A 13148-nucleotide genomic window follows, 5' to 3' on the forward strand; every position below is an offset into this window, starting at 1 on the left:
AAAAATGAAAATATAAGATAAAAGAGACTAAATTCTTGTTACAAATTTTTAATGAAAATTCAAAATTTTTAATGAATTTTCATAATTTATTAGATAATAATTTTTTAGATTTGTTGTAATGTTCAAACAAAAACATTGTATTTAATATATTTGTATATATTACAAATATATATAGTTTATAAATTATTAAAATTAACTTAACATAATTGCCAAATTAAATTTTGTTAAATTCCTGATATTTCTTGATATTTTTTTTTTAAAGAATATGTTTTGCTATTTCTTTAATATATTATAACTTCAATGATCTATAAAATTTAATAGATTATGATATATCATTTCATAATTATATTGCTAATTATTGAAAATCTTAATAATATTTTTATAATAATAAAACGATCTAAAATAGGTGAATTCTTCGATTCTTCAAATATTTATTTGTACATTGCATGTCCATCACCACCTCACCGTAAATATTATTTCAATTTCCATCATTCTTATTTAAAATGATGTATTATCAATTGTTTCTATTTGCGATAATGTAATTCTTTATATAAAAATATTGAAAAAGATTTTGTAGTGAAAAATTTGACAGTATTATCCTTTTGTAATAATTCCATTACAATAATTTAAATTTTATTGTTTTCAAGAAGAGTTGAATATATATCATACTTTTTTCTTTCGTTTTTCAATCAAATATTTATATATTGATGTTAATTATTAAATTATTGTTGTATAAAAAAATGGCAATTTTCATTAATGAGAATGGAATTTTTTTCAGCCATAAATTTTTTAATTATTAATTATTAATTCCTTTAAAACGATAATTAAGTTTTTTCTTTCTTATTTTGTTATTATGATTGTTGCATTATTAAATTTGAATCTTGATCAAGATCTTTTGACAATTCTGTTCCTTTTCTTTGTGATGAAATAGATTTTTCTTCGCATATAAATTATATAATTGTATATAATCTATATAATTTCTTTAATTAACATTTTTTGAATATCAATTTTTTTTACTGAATTTAATATAAAATCAGAAACAGCAGTTACTTTTCTTTTGTGATCGTTTTCTATTATATGATATTATATGATATTGAAGGGATCTTTCTTTTCAAAGTAATTCTCACCTACAAAAGTAAAAAATTCGAGTAATTTTAATAGAATTCAAATTATTTTATATAAGTATTCTAAAATATAAAATATAACAAATATTTTATTATACTTACATATTTTAATATACATATAATTAATCTATGAAGTATTAAAAATATATAATATGCAATTATATTATCACATATATAATTATATTGTGTATATAATTACATTATATAGTAAAAATATGTAATTAAATTTATAATTAAATTTCTATATGTTTAAAAATAAGAAATTATAAATTTAAATGTAAGAAATATAGATGAATTAATAATATACTCACTGATTTGATCGAACTTGTAAGACGTCATCAAAGGAACGAAAATTAAATAATGCTCAAATGTGTATGATCGAATAATTTAGTATAGTAATTTGCCAAAGAATTACAAAAGATTTAATGTTTTTCGCAGCTTCTCTATTGATATCTGAATTTTCGAGTATTTCGTTTTGCTTGGTTGTAATTTTACTTAATTTTATTAATTTCTCATTAATATATGATATATGTCTTAGTTTTTCTTTTTAACTTGAGTGAAACTAATTGAATATTGATATGAATTGGATTGAGACTGAATATTAGATTGTCATGAACGATCGAAATCGACGAATGTTTTTGTGTTTATGATGATATATATTAAGAACGAGAAAAAAATAGATTAAGAAAGAGAAAAAAATTTGATTGGCCAGTAATAATGTAAAAATATAATACAAGTCTTATTTAGCTTTGATTGAGAACATTGATGTCTCTGTTTTTAACTGTTATTGATCTACGAAGTATTTTGGATTCAAAACACTATTAGATATAAATATTCCATTTGGATTCAAAACATTGTTAGATATAAGAAATTCAAAGATTCTTGATAATTAAGATAATTAACATAAAGAAAAAGAGATTAATTCATTCATTGTCATTTTTGTTTGTATTCTTTAATTTTTCTATTTTAAATTTCTCTTATTCTCTAATCATAAAATAATTCATCGAGGAATATGATACTGCAATGGATATAATAAGAAGGTTTTCAGCAATTGTAAAATTTCTAAAAATAAATGGAAGAATTAATTATGTTACTTGATAAATTTTTACTATTACTTTTAAATCATATTTTTTCGAGTTATTTTATTTACAGATGAAAACACATTGATTATTAGAATTGGTATACAAAGATGGAAAAATTTATTCGAAGATATTTCTCAACAACATTATTTGTTTACATCAATAATAAGTGAAATATATTTGAAAATTTTAAAATTACATCATTCTCATTATTTATTTCGTGCATAATTCGTACTCTATATTATTAAATCAATAATATTCGTACTCTATATTATTAAATCAATACACATGATATGAATATTTATAGAATATATATATTTGGAAGTTTCAAAAATATAGAAACAGCCATTAACTGAAGATTTTTAAGGTAATTTCAAAAAACGGTTTTTTTTTTGCAAAAATTTTCGTTATGCTTTTGTTAATGACAATATTGGCCAATCACAGAGCGCGATATAATAAATATTTTTTCATCAATAAAGATCTATATCGAATTACAACGAATAAATTGATTAATTATTATAAGATGAATAAATTGAATTTAATTAAATAATTCGAGTCAAAATGAATGATGTAAAATTATGAAAAGAATATAAAAGCATTTTTTGACAAATGAATGATAAATAACATATTTGAAAAAATAAATATAAAATACATTATGTGCATCTGCATGAAATTAAAAAACAATTCACCAATTAACAAAATAAGTTATTCATTGAAAATTCAATTCGAATATTGAAATATATTATCTTCTTTTGAATATCCTTCCGTAACCTTGACGAGCAAACTTATTTGACAAATATAATTTGACAAATTTATTAAGTTAATTTTCTTATAAAATTCGATATAACTCTCAGTAACATCCTGTTACTGTTATAACTTCTGTTCATCGTATATTTCATTTGAATGTATTATAATATTAATATTGATATGACAATATGAATTTTTGTTAATCATTTCTTTTGCCGATGTTGATGAATTATATAGTATCCCCAGTAAAAAAAAATTCCAAAAAATTCATATTTAGAATTCTAAGATCTTATCTAATCAATTTATATATCTCAAAAGTTTCATAAATAGATCAGGATATTTCTTACGTTATAGTCTCATGCTGAAAGATTATGTTTTTCCGGATATCTAATGGAATTTGTTTCAGGAGTGTTGGAAAAATATCTCCTAGAAATATTTTATATATGGATATTTTATATACTGGATTATCTAGAAATATATACGATCCTTACGAACTACTAACCTCATAAAATGATAAACCAGTGGACTTGCATTGCGAACATGAACGTAGCATAAACAGACTTCATTCCTAAAATTGTGATCTTGTATAAAAAACGCTTCATTATAAATATAATATTTGAAAATGGGAAATTCTATTCCATTTTTCTTAACAGCTATCTCGAATATTGAAATGTTCATCGTTAATTCTGGGAATGCAAATTTTGTAAATATTTATATGTATATAATCTATGTTCTTTGAAAATGTAAGCGTTATTCAATCTGAACAAAATAAGAATATTTATTATTAATTAATAGTAAATAGATTTCATTGTTGTAATTCAAAATTTTTGTTGCTAATGTGATTATTCTGATGTAATTCTTGATATAGTCGAGCCGCAGATGTCGCATTTCCATAGCATTATAAGCTATATCCAATTATATTATAATATTTTATATTTATTTGCATGATAAATGTGCATTGTGACAAAATTCACTCAATTCACAAACTTGAAAATTTTATTTAATCCAAATAGTTTAAAAATTCACAACTTTTCTTTAATTTTTTAAGTACATTTGGATCTTTTCTACATTTATTATTTTTTTTTATTTTTTTGGTTTTGGTTTTGTGATTATATGATCTCCAATTTAAAGAAAATTCTAATAAGAATTTTTAATAAAGAATTAAATTGGAGAGGAATATCGCATATAGATTTATTGTTCTCAAGAAAATTGATCGAATGTTTTTAATAAATTTCTTCGAGTGTAGAATGATATTTGTTTAAAATATGGTTAAAAAAATATTATTTCGAAATAATGTTCATATTCTAGTTGAAATGGTTTTAAGAAATATATAGTTCTGTAAATTCTTTAAATAGTTTTTTTTAAAAATAGTGAAAAATAATGAGAAATAGTGAGATTGATCTCACGCAATATCATTTTATAAATTTTAAATTAATTGCCTTAACACGAGTTAAGAATTGGTATATTTTATTAACATATGAATTAAGAATTGGTATATTTCGAAGAAAAATTCATCATATACTGATTATTCATAAATGTATTGATTAAAAGGAGTATTTGAGAAAAAATTCGATGAATAGAATTTTATTATATAATTAAAAAAAAATAAATTATTTTTATAAGAAAAAATTCTAATTTAATTTATAATTCATTTTGGCTTTACCTAGTATATAATTTAAATTATATTAAATTACTTTTATATTTCTAATGAATTAAATTCAGTACAAAAAAAGTAATTGAATATAAATTGAATATGAAAATATAATATTAATGAGTTTTTCTTTCATTTTATAAATTATAAATGCAATGTAATGCAATCAACTTTTAATTATAAAATAAATAGTTTAAATAATAAAATAAATAATTTATAGAAATAAAATAAATTTATTCAACAGAAAATGTAAAATTTATAATTAGAAATATAATAGAGATTATATTATTTTATATATTATATTTATTATATATTTATAATAAAAAATTTTATAACAATAAGATATTTTATAATCAATAAGATTGATTGCCATTTTTGAAAATGTTTAAAAAATATTTTTATCATTTTCAACAATTATGGATGGATTCGATATAATTCAACTAATAAATTATGAATTTATTTTTTAGCTTTCAATATTTGCATGTTTTAATAAATTTTATATTATAAACTTATATATATATTAGAAAATGACCTAATGGTTTGATAATTTTTTAAAACTTGAATTGAATTTCTGAATTTTTGAATGAATGATTAATTTTATTTATTAATAAATTTCTTTTTAATTTAATATAAGTTGTAATGGTATTTTTTAAAATTTGAGTTGAATTTCTGATGAGTGAAAATGATTTTCATCATTTGAATGGATACTACTATTACAATACTTATAGATGAAATCGACATAATTCAACTAATAAATTATAAACAGTTTTTAGCTTTCAACATTTGCATGTTTCAATAATAAATATATCATGAATTTATAAATATATAAGAAAATAATAGTAAAATATTTTTTAAAACTTGAATTAGATATCTGAATTTTTGAATAAATGATTAATTTTATTTATCAATAAATTCTCTTTTAATTTAATAAATGTTGTTTTTTTTTAATTCATATATGCATTATTGATTGTTCATTAAAAAAGTTTTATATTTTTTCTTTTTATATTATACTTTTATATATTCATTTTAAATGACGAATAATTTGATTTATTCATTTTACACGAAAAGTAATTAATCAATTTATATATTATTCGTGATATAATTTTTTATCGATAAAAAAATATTTGTTATATTCAATGTATTCTTCAACATTAGATGTATATAATCACATAGCTACCATCAACTAGATTACGTGTCAATTTTTTCGTAATAACTCATTACAAAACAATAAAAATGAAAATTTTTTACAAAAGCAAAATGTTGCTTGAAATTAGCTCAGAAATTTCTATGAATATTTTCATATTTTTGAGATATAATTCGATATTTTATTTGCATAAAAACATAAATTTTTTCAAATTTATGTTTTCATTCTTAGATATAATGGATTTTTTTCTATATTTAATAGTAAAAATTTAATTTCCAAAATTTTTTGAACGTGCTAGAAATAGAAATTTTATTATTAGAAATTATTTTTATATTATAATTTTATTATAATATTATAATAATATATATTAATATATATATATATATATATATATATATATTATTATAATAATTTTATTATTAGAATTTTATTATTAAAAAGTATTTTACAAATATTATATTTTTAATATACTTACTACGTAGTTTTATTGTCTCCTATTTCTTTTGCAAATTCAAAAAAACATGATAAATCATTCATCATTCATGATAATACTTATTGGAATGTTTGTATTTTTATTATTACATAATCATTGCCGAAGTATTTGTAACTTGATTATATTACGTTAAATTTTTTCATTTCTTTATATTTTGCATTAATCGAATACAATTAAAAGCGTATTTATTTTTTTTAATGTCAAATATAAATTGTATATTTATATTTATATGAATTATTACAGTATTGACAGTACAAGTTATAGTATTTTCTTCAATTATTTCGGAAAAAAAATTTAATAAGCAAAAGTTATACAGATATTATTCTAAATATTTCGGTTAAAAATTGTAATATTACCTGTAATGCAGATATATAAATGAAATAATGTATTATCGTATAAAATAAAATAATATTTGTAACGTAATATAATTTTACATAATTCACTTACAATTAGAAGAACGGTAACATCGTAAATAAGTTGTGCCTTTTATCGTTGAACAAATAAATGTGTCTAATGATAATTTTATTGCCAAAAATTTCTGTTCTGTGTAGAATTGATGCTAAATCGTTTTTGATTAAATCGTTCAATCATTTATGATATTTCTTAGCATCCTGTTAATTGAGAATGCTTAATATTGCCTTTTTCTGTAAATAATACATTATCCAAAAACCATAGTTTTTATATCATGGTATTACAATTGAAACATTCAGCAGCATAAACATATCATATTTATTTTATCAAAGTCTTGACGAAAAATCGTAAACCTTTTCAAATTATTCTTTGCACTGTCATGTGATTAATTTCTATTTGACGAGTAATTTTATATAATTTTATTTTCATTTGAAAAATAAACTCAAACAATAACTTTCTTTTCTTTAACAAAAATTTCTTCGTTAATAAATGCTCAATTAGTTATTTGATATAAATATAAATGTTGCAATATCAATTCTTAATTTATTGAAAATACCGTTATTTGGAATCTTTTTCGCTCGTGTATGAAATAATCTTTCGATGTATTCTTCCTACTATTTTTTATTGCTATTTTTATTTCTCATTATATTTTGATATATTTATAATCTATAATTTCTACTTCATTTATTGCACATAACGAATATTTTTATATACAAACATTGTAATTTTTTATTTATTCAAGACAATTGATAGATTTTAATTTAATTTCGAAACATAATCAAAAACACTATTGTTATATGATGCATATTTTATTAAAAAATTGAGCACGTGTCTTGAATTTCAAAACCATTGATAAATATCAATGATGAATCAATGATGAAAAACAAATGTTTCAATGTGATACATTTTACTTTCACTATTAACTTATTTTGCACATTAAAAAGATGTCATACATCGATTCAATCCATGGATTATTTTTTGCACGAACTTTTATTTATTGATCAGAAATATATTTTTATTGATTCAGAAATATAGAATCATACTATAATGTTTTTTACGCTTATATATAATTTTTTGTATATTATCTTTTATAAGTAGCAATCACATTCTATATAATGAACTTTTTTCATTGGATTTGGTTTTATACATATTTACAACTTGATTTCATCATAAATGCGGAGGCGCTTGGAACTATTTTATAATGGTTGACAAAAATTGTGAGCGAATGGATTGCAGTGACATCTATACAATGATTCAGTCAAAATCGCGACTGTGGTGATCGCTACCTGATACTATTGTTTTCACAAATAAAAGGTATAGTATGAAATATTACAATTTATTTTTCTAAAATTCTTAATTTTATTATATTCAAAAGGAATCTAAAAATTGATTTAAACTTTTCAAAAATATATATTGAAAATCAAAATTTATCAAAAAATAGTTGGTATAGTTATACTCGATTTGATTTCATCTCAAATATCTAATATTTGAAATGAATAATTGTTCTAAAGAAAATACATAAAATACATAAAATATATATTTATAGAATATGATATTATTATGGTCCATCTCGGAATTCATACTGAAACAATTGAATGAAAAAAAACATTTAACTACGATAATTAAACTATCACTTATTTAAATTCCATTTGCTAAAATGAATTTATATCAAGTTTTCTATTTCTAAATAAATATTATTTTACGATAAAAAAATTATTAACATAAGTTTGAAATATATGTATAAAAATTTACAAAAAGAAAAAAATGTTGTATTAATGATAATTAATTATGATACATCAAAAGTTAAAATTATTAGAGCAAAAATTATAACAAACTTTGGAAAAAACATTACAGTAATTGACAAAATATTAATTATTTGATGTATCATAAAAATGTAATTCATGATTGTTTAAACTTATAGCCAATTTTATCCATTAATTTATTTTAAAATAGGATTTTAAAATTATTAAGCATGTTTCATAACATGAATTTATAAAATCATGATAATTTTATTTTTAACATTTACTTTTCAATATTCTTAACATCTATTTTCAAGATTCAGTTTATTTGTTAGATTTGTAGTGTTTTCTAACCTAATTGTTTGATAGGATCACTTTTGTTTGCTCGTGTAGTGAATTTGAAAGATTTACTATTCATCTTTCATTAATAATTTTTTTCCTTTGCTACTTTTTTTTTGGTTACTAAGACAAATTTTCTCTTGTCAATTCGTAATATATAGAATCAACAAATCCGTATGTCTTATCCTTTTTACATAAAACGTTCGAAACAATTGCCTCATGGAAAAATCAAAAATGTAGAATTTAAACAACTCACAAACAAGAATTATCACTCAAATATACATTGTTTTTATGAAATATGACAAAAAATTAAAAATTAATCTTTATAAATCTAATATAAATTGATCTTTTGAAATAAAATAATTAAAATCATTTTTTTTATTATTCCAAGCATTATATCAATGGTTCTTCGTATGAGATGTCATCTTAACAGAACTAAAACTTCATTGGAGACTTAAACGATTGTTTATATCGAGAAAAAAGATAGTACATATTATCATTATAATAATAAAACGGATCATTATAAGATAAACAGAACATCTTCTAAGACAGCATAGTTTAGTGTATATTCAACATGATCTATCAAGAATCCTGGAAGCAGATAATTTGAAAAAAAAGGAGAATATTCTTCTGGAAACTGAAAAATTCAGCATTAAAGCACGGCAATCTTTACCGTATATTTGGAAAGTGCATGTTAACATTATTAATTCAATTGCGTCTTTTCCAAAGTAAGTCTGTTTTTCTTTCAATTTCTTTCAATTATATTGTGTATAATTGATTCTGAATAATGAATATATGGATTTGAAAATTAAACTTATTCTTTTCAAATTTCAAACTATTCGTAGGTTTATTCAACAACGAATATTCTTATATTTGAGGTATTTATATTTGAGAAACGTGTCAAGGATTTGCTTAGAAGATTCAAAAAGATGCAATTGAAAATATATGGATTAAATTTAGGCCTGAATAACCAAATGCACAATTTGAAAAAGAGAAATCTTTCGAAAATACATATTTCAATTGCAGATCATCGACGGAAGAATATATATGTTAAAAGTCTGGAACTAAAGAAGAAAATGTGATTAATTCTTTTTAGCTTAAGCTTATTTTAAATGCGTAGAAATCATCAAGTTATTATTTCGAGAAAGATTCGCTAAGCGACATATGAGAATTCGTAAGTATTAAATTTAATTTTTCATTCGAAGAAATTTATTAAAGCATAAAAAATATATAAAAACTCACATTTAAAAAAATTTTCATCTGTTTCCAGTCGATTCATCATATATGCGGTAAATTTTTTTTGGATTATTTCAAATTAAAATCGAATCTTTCTTGAGTTTCGACGAATCACTATCACTTTGGATTTCAACTTCCTCGAGAAATAAATTATGGATTCTAGCCTACTATAAAGATGAATATAATCAAAGTACAATATTAAATATATAAGATTTCTGGTATGCGCCATTGCACCGGTCATTTCAGGTCGGATATGATTTCATTGTATGCCTACAAGATCATCATTATCTCAAGCCATAGTAATCTGAAAAATTCGTAAAAAAAGATCTTTAAATTCTGATCGTTTAAATTATTCAAACCACATTGCATGTAACATTGTACAATGTCACTAAACAAAATAACCATTTATTTGTTCACTGTATCACCACATATAGTCATATTGAGATTGGTTTTTATCATATAGATAGTCTGTCCTGAATATTAGATTACGTATAGTTAAATAAATCTGATTTGAATTATTTATAAAAAAAAATAGAAAAAAAGTCAAGATAACAATAACATAATTGACAAATTTTTGTGAAAAATAAATAGTACATAATTTAAATTCATATTATAAATGCTAAGCATGCAATAAATAATCCAATGAAAAAAATAAATACGTTTTGCAATATTGCGCAAAATTAGCGATCATGGCATTCTCCAAAACACGAAAAGTTTTCAGTTAAATATCTTTATTTACTTCAATTATTTATGATTGATATGATACAAAGAATTGTACGTGTAAAATTGTTCATACAAAAAATACAATAAGATCATACTCATAAAAATCAGAATATATATATATTTATTCTTTTATATATAATTCTGTTACAAAGTATCTGAGAGTAATATGGCACATAACCACATCAATTTCTTTTTATTTATTTATTTTTATTGTGAATATATGTACTTTTCTTTCAATATTCTTTCTACATATCGAATTATACTGTATAATTATCAACATGTACTCCTTAAATTCATTGACAAAATTCAAGTAAAAATTAATAGGAACAGTAAAATTAGTGATTAGAATGTAAGTTCTTAATGATCGCTTGATAATTAAAAATAGCAAAGAAATCTTTAATTAGAATAATGCAATGAAATATTTTTTTTGATTAGCCATTCATCGACGAATTCAGATTGCAAATTATTCTGATCAGAAGCATCTAAAAATTTCTTGTCGGCATCTCATTTGTTTATAATAAAATATGAACCTGTTAAATTATTACACGTTAACAAAATTTTGTGTTTTATTTGATAGATAAATCATTAGAAAAATTGTATACTAGTGCATGAAGTGCTTTCAGAGAAAATTTAATTAACTAATTATCGAATAGACAATTTATGTGTTAATCATGTAACTTTGACCAGAGTTTTTGTTATTTTCGATTATACGAGTTTTTTTTAATATGCATAGCTTGAAAAGCTTACATCATATATTTTCTTTGTTTCACAATCAAAGCCATTTACTTTGAATTTATTATTGATTTATCGACCGACGCATTGTTGAATTATTTACATCGTTTATTTTACATTATTTAGTCGATATGACTTTATTCATTCAGAAATCAATTAAATGAATTAGATATTCTCTTGTATAAAAAAATCAAAAATAATAAATTCAATACATAATGATATAAAAAGAAATTTATATTTAATTTATTATTTCTTTATTATATTTTGTAGATTATAAAAATTATAGAAGTATCAAACAAATCAAAACTCATTTGAAAAAAGTGAGTAATATCTCACATGTAAGGAATTGGGAAAATGTTTACATAATATATTTAAATTCTACTTTTTGCATTTTTTTTTCGCGAGAAGGAAAAAATGCTCTTATGTATTTATGACCTATTGATTCATATAGAATATAGGAAAGTCTTTTTTAGACATTTTTTATGTATTAAAAATTTTTTCCTGGTCGCAAAGCAAACATGGTGAATCCATCACTTGTCGAGAATATGAGAGCATTATTTTAGGAAGTGATAGAATTATCTGCAAGCGTTATCTTAAAACAGATCATTAAATCAAAATAAAATAATACTACTAAATAAATAATGATAACATTAGATAATATTCGTCGTGCTACAGATATATAGTTAACGATAAATAAATAAATGATATATGTGATGATAATGATATAAATAGATAAACAAACAAATAATAAATAAATAAATATGTGAATAAATAATTGTATATAATAAACAATGATATACTTCGAAAAAATTCATTTTGTAAATTATATTCGATTTATATATCTACACATAAGTATCGTTTTTCTTTCTAATGGATTTGTGTCTTTTAATATTTTTTTCTTCTTTTGCTTTTTCATTATGCTATTACAGAATTCTCCAATTTTCTTTATTTCTATTTAGAAAGATTCTCATAAGATTGTATGATGACATCTCAATTCCAAAATTGTTTCTTCAGAGTCTCCGCAAATCCAATCTATATGAAAAGGATATGCTCGGCATCATCTCTCTGTATTCTACAATTGCAGCACATTTTTGTTGTGAATTTTTCGATTCTAAAACGAAAATTATTAAAAACGTGTTTTATTAATATTTGTGTCATAAGAAGTCTAACCTCAAGATAAACTTCAATTTCATGTTCCAATTTATCTTTGGAAATCTCTTAGTCCAGTTGTATTGTATAAGTTCATTTACCAACAATTGTCTGATTTTCAAGTTGACATTCAGAAGAAATATAGATTCTATCGAGATAAGCCAATCTACATAAATATGTAATCGAATCACGTATTCGTATAATTGACTAAATTCGTCTATTAAATGCCACCAATATATATATATATATCACATTTGCTGGAGTACGGTTTACTGTACTCTCTTGCCAAAAGATATCAATGTAATATATATGAGGATAAAAGATTCAATTCTATCTTATTTCTAATTCTTTCCATAATCGTATTATCATTCAACAGTTTATCATCATTCTTGGATAGAATCTGCAAATTTTTGCAATAATCTTCTTATCAATGAAAACTGTTCCATCTATTTTTCAGCATATTCTTCTCTCTTTATATCCTAATTTATAAGGATTTAATAATTTATTTAATAATATAATAATCATATTTCATCTTTTATCAGAACAATTGTTTTACTTCTTTCTCAAGCATTTCTTAAGAT

General features: G+C 21.3%; 1 long non-coding RNA gene across 4 annotated transcripts in view; it reads left to right on the forward strand.

Moving 5' to 3' along the window:
- The window catches only part of LOC133667189 (uncharacterized), a 62435-nt gene that overhangs the window by 47403 nt on the left and 1884 nt on the right, over positions 1–13148 (forward strand). For 2 of the 4 annotated variants that reach the window (XR_009832443.1, XR_009832440.1), the window contains exons 3-6: positions 7748–7963; positions 9119–9455; positions 9573–9901; positions 9998–11369. This is a non-coding gene — a long non-coding RNA (uncharacterized LOC133667189). Of the gene's footprint in view, positions 1–7747; positions 7964–9118; positions 9456–9572; positions 9902–9997; positions 11370–13148 lie in introns of those variants that run through there. The other 2 variants (XR_009832441.1, XR_009832442.1) reach the window with 2 other exon arrangements.

Source organism: Apis cerana, linkage group LG13 (assembly GCF_029169275.1).
Source record: "Apis cerana isolate GH-2021 linkage group LG13, AcerK_1.0, whole genome shotgun sequence".
Lineage (NCBI taxonomy): Eukaryota > Metazoa > Arthropoda > Insecta > Hymenoptera > Apidae > Apis > Apis cerana.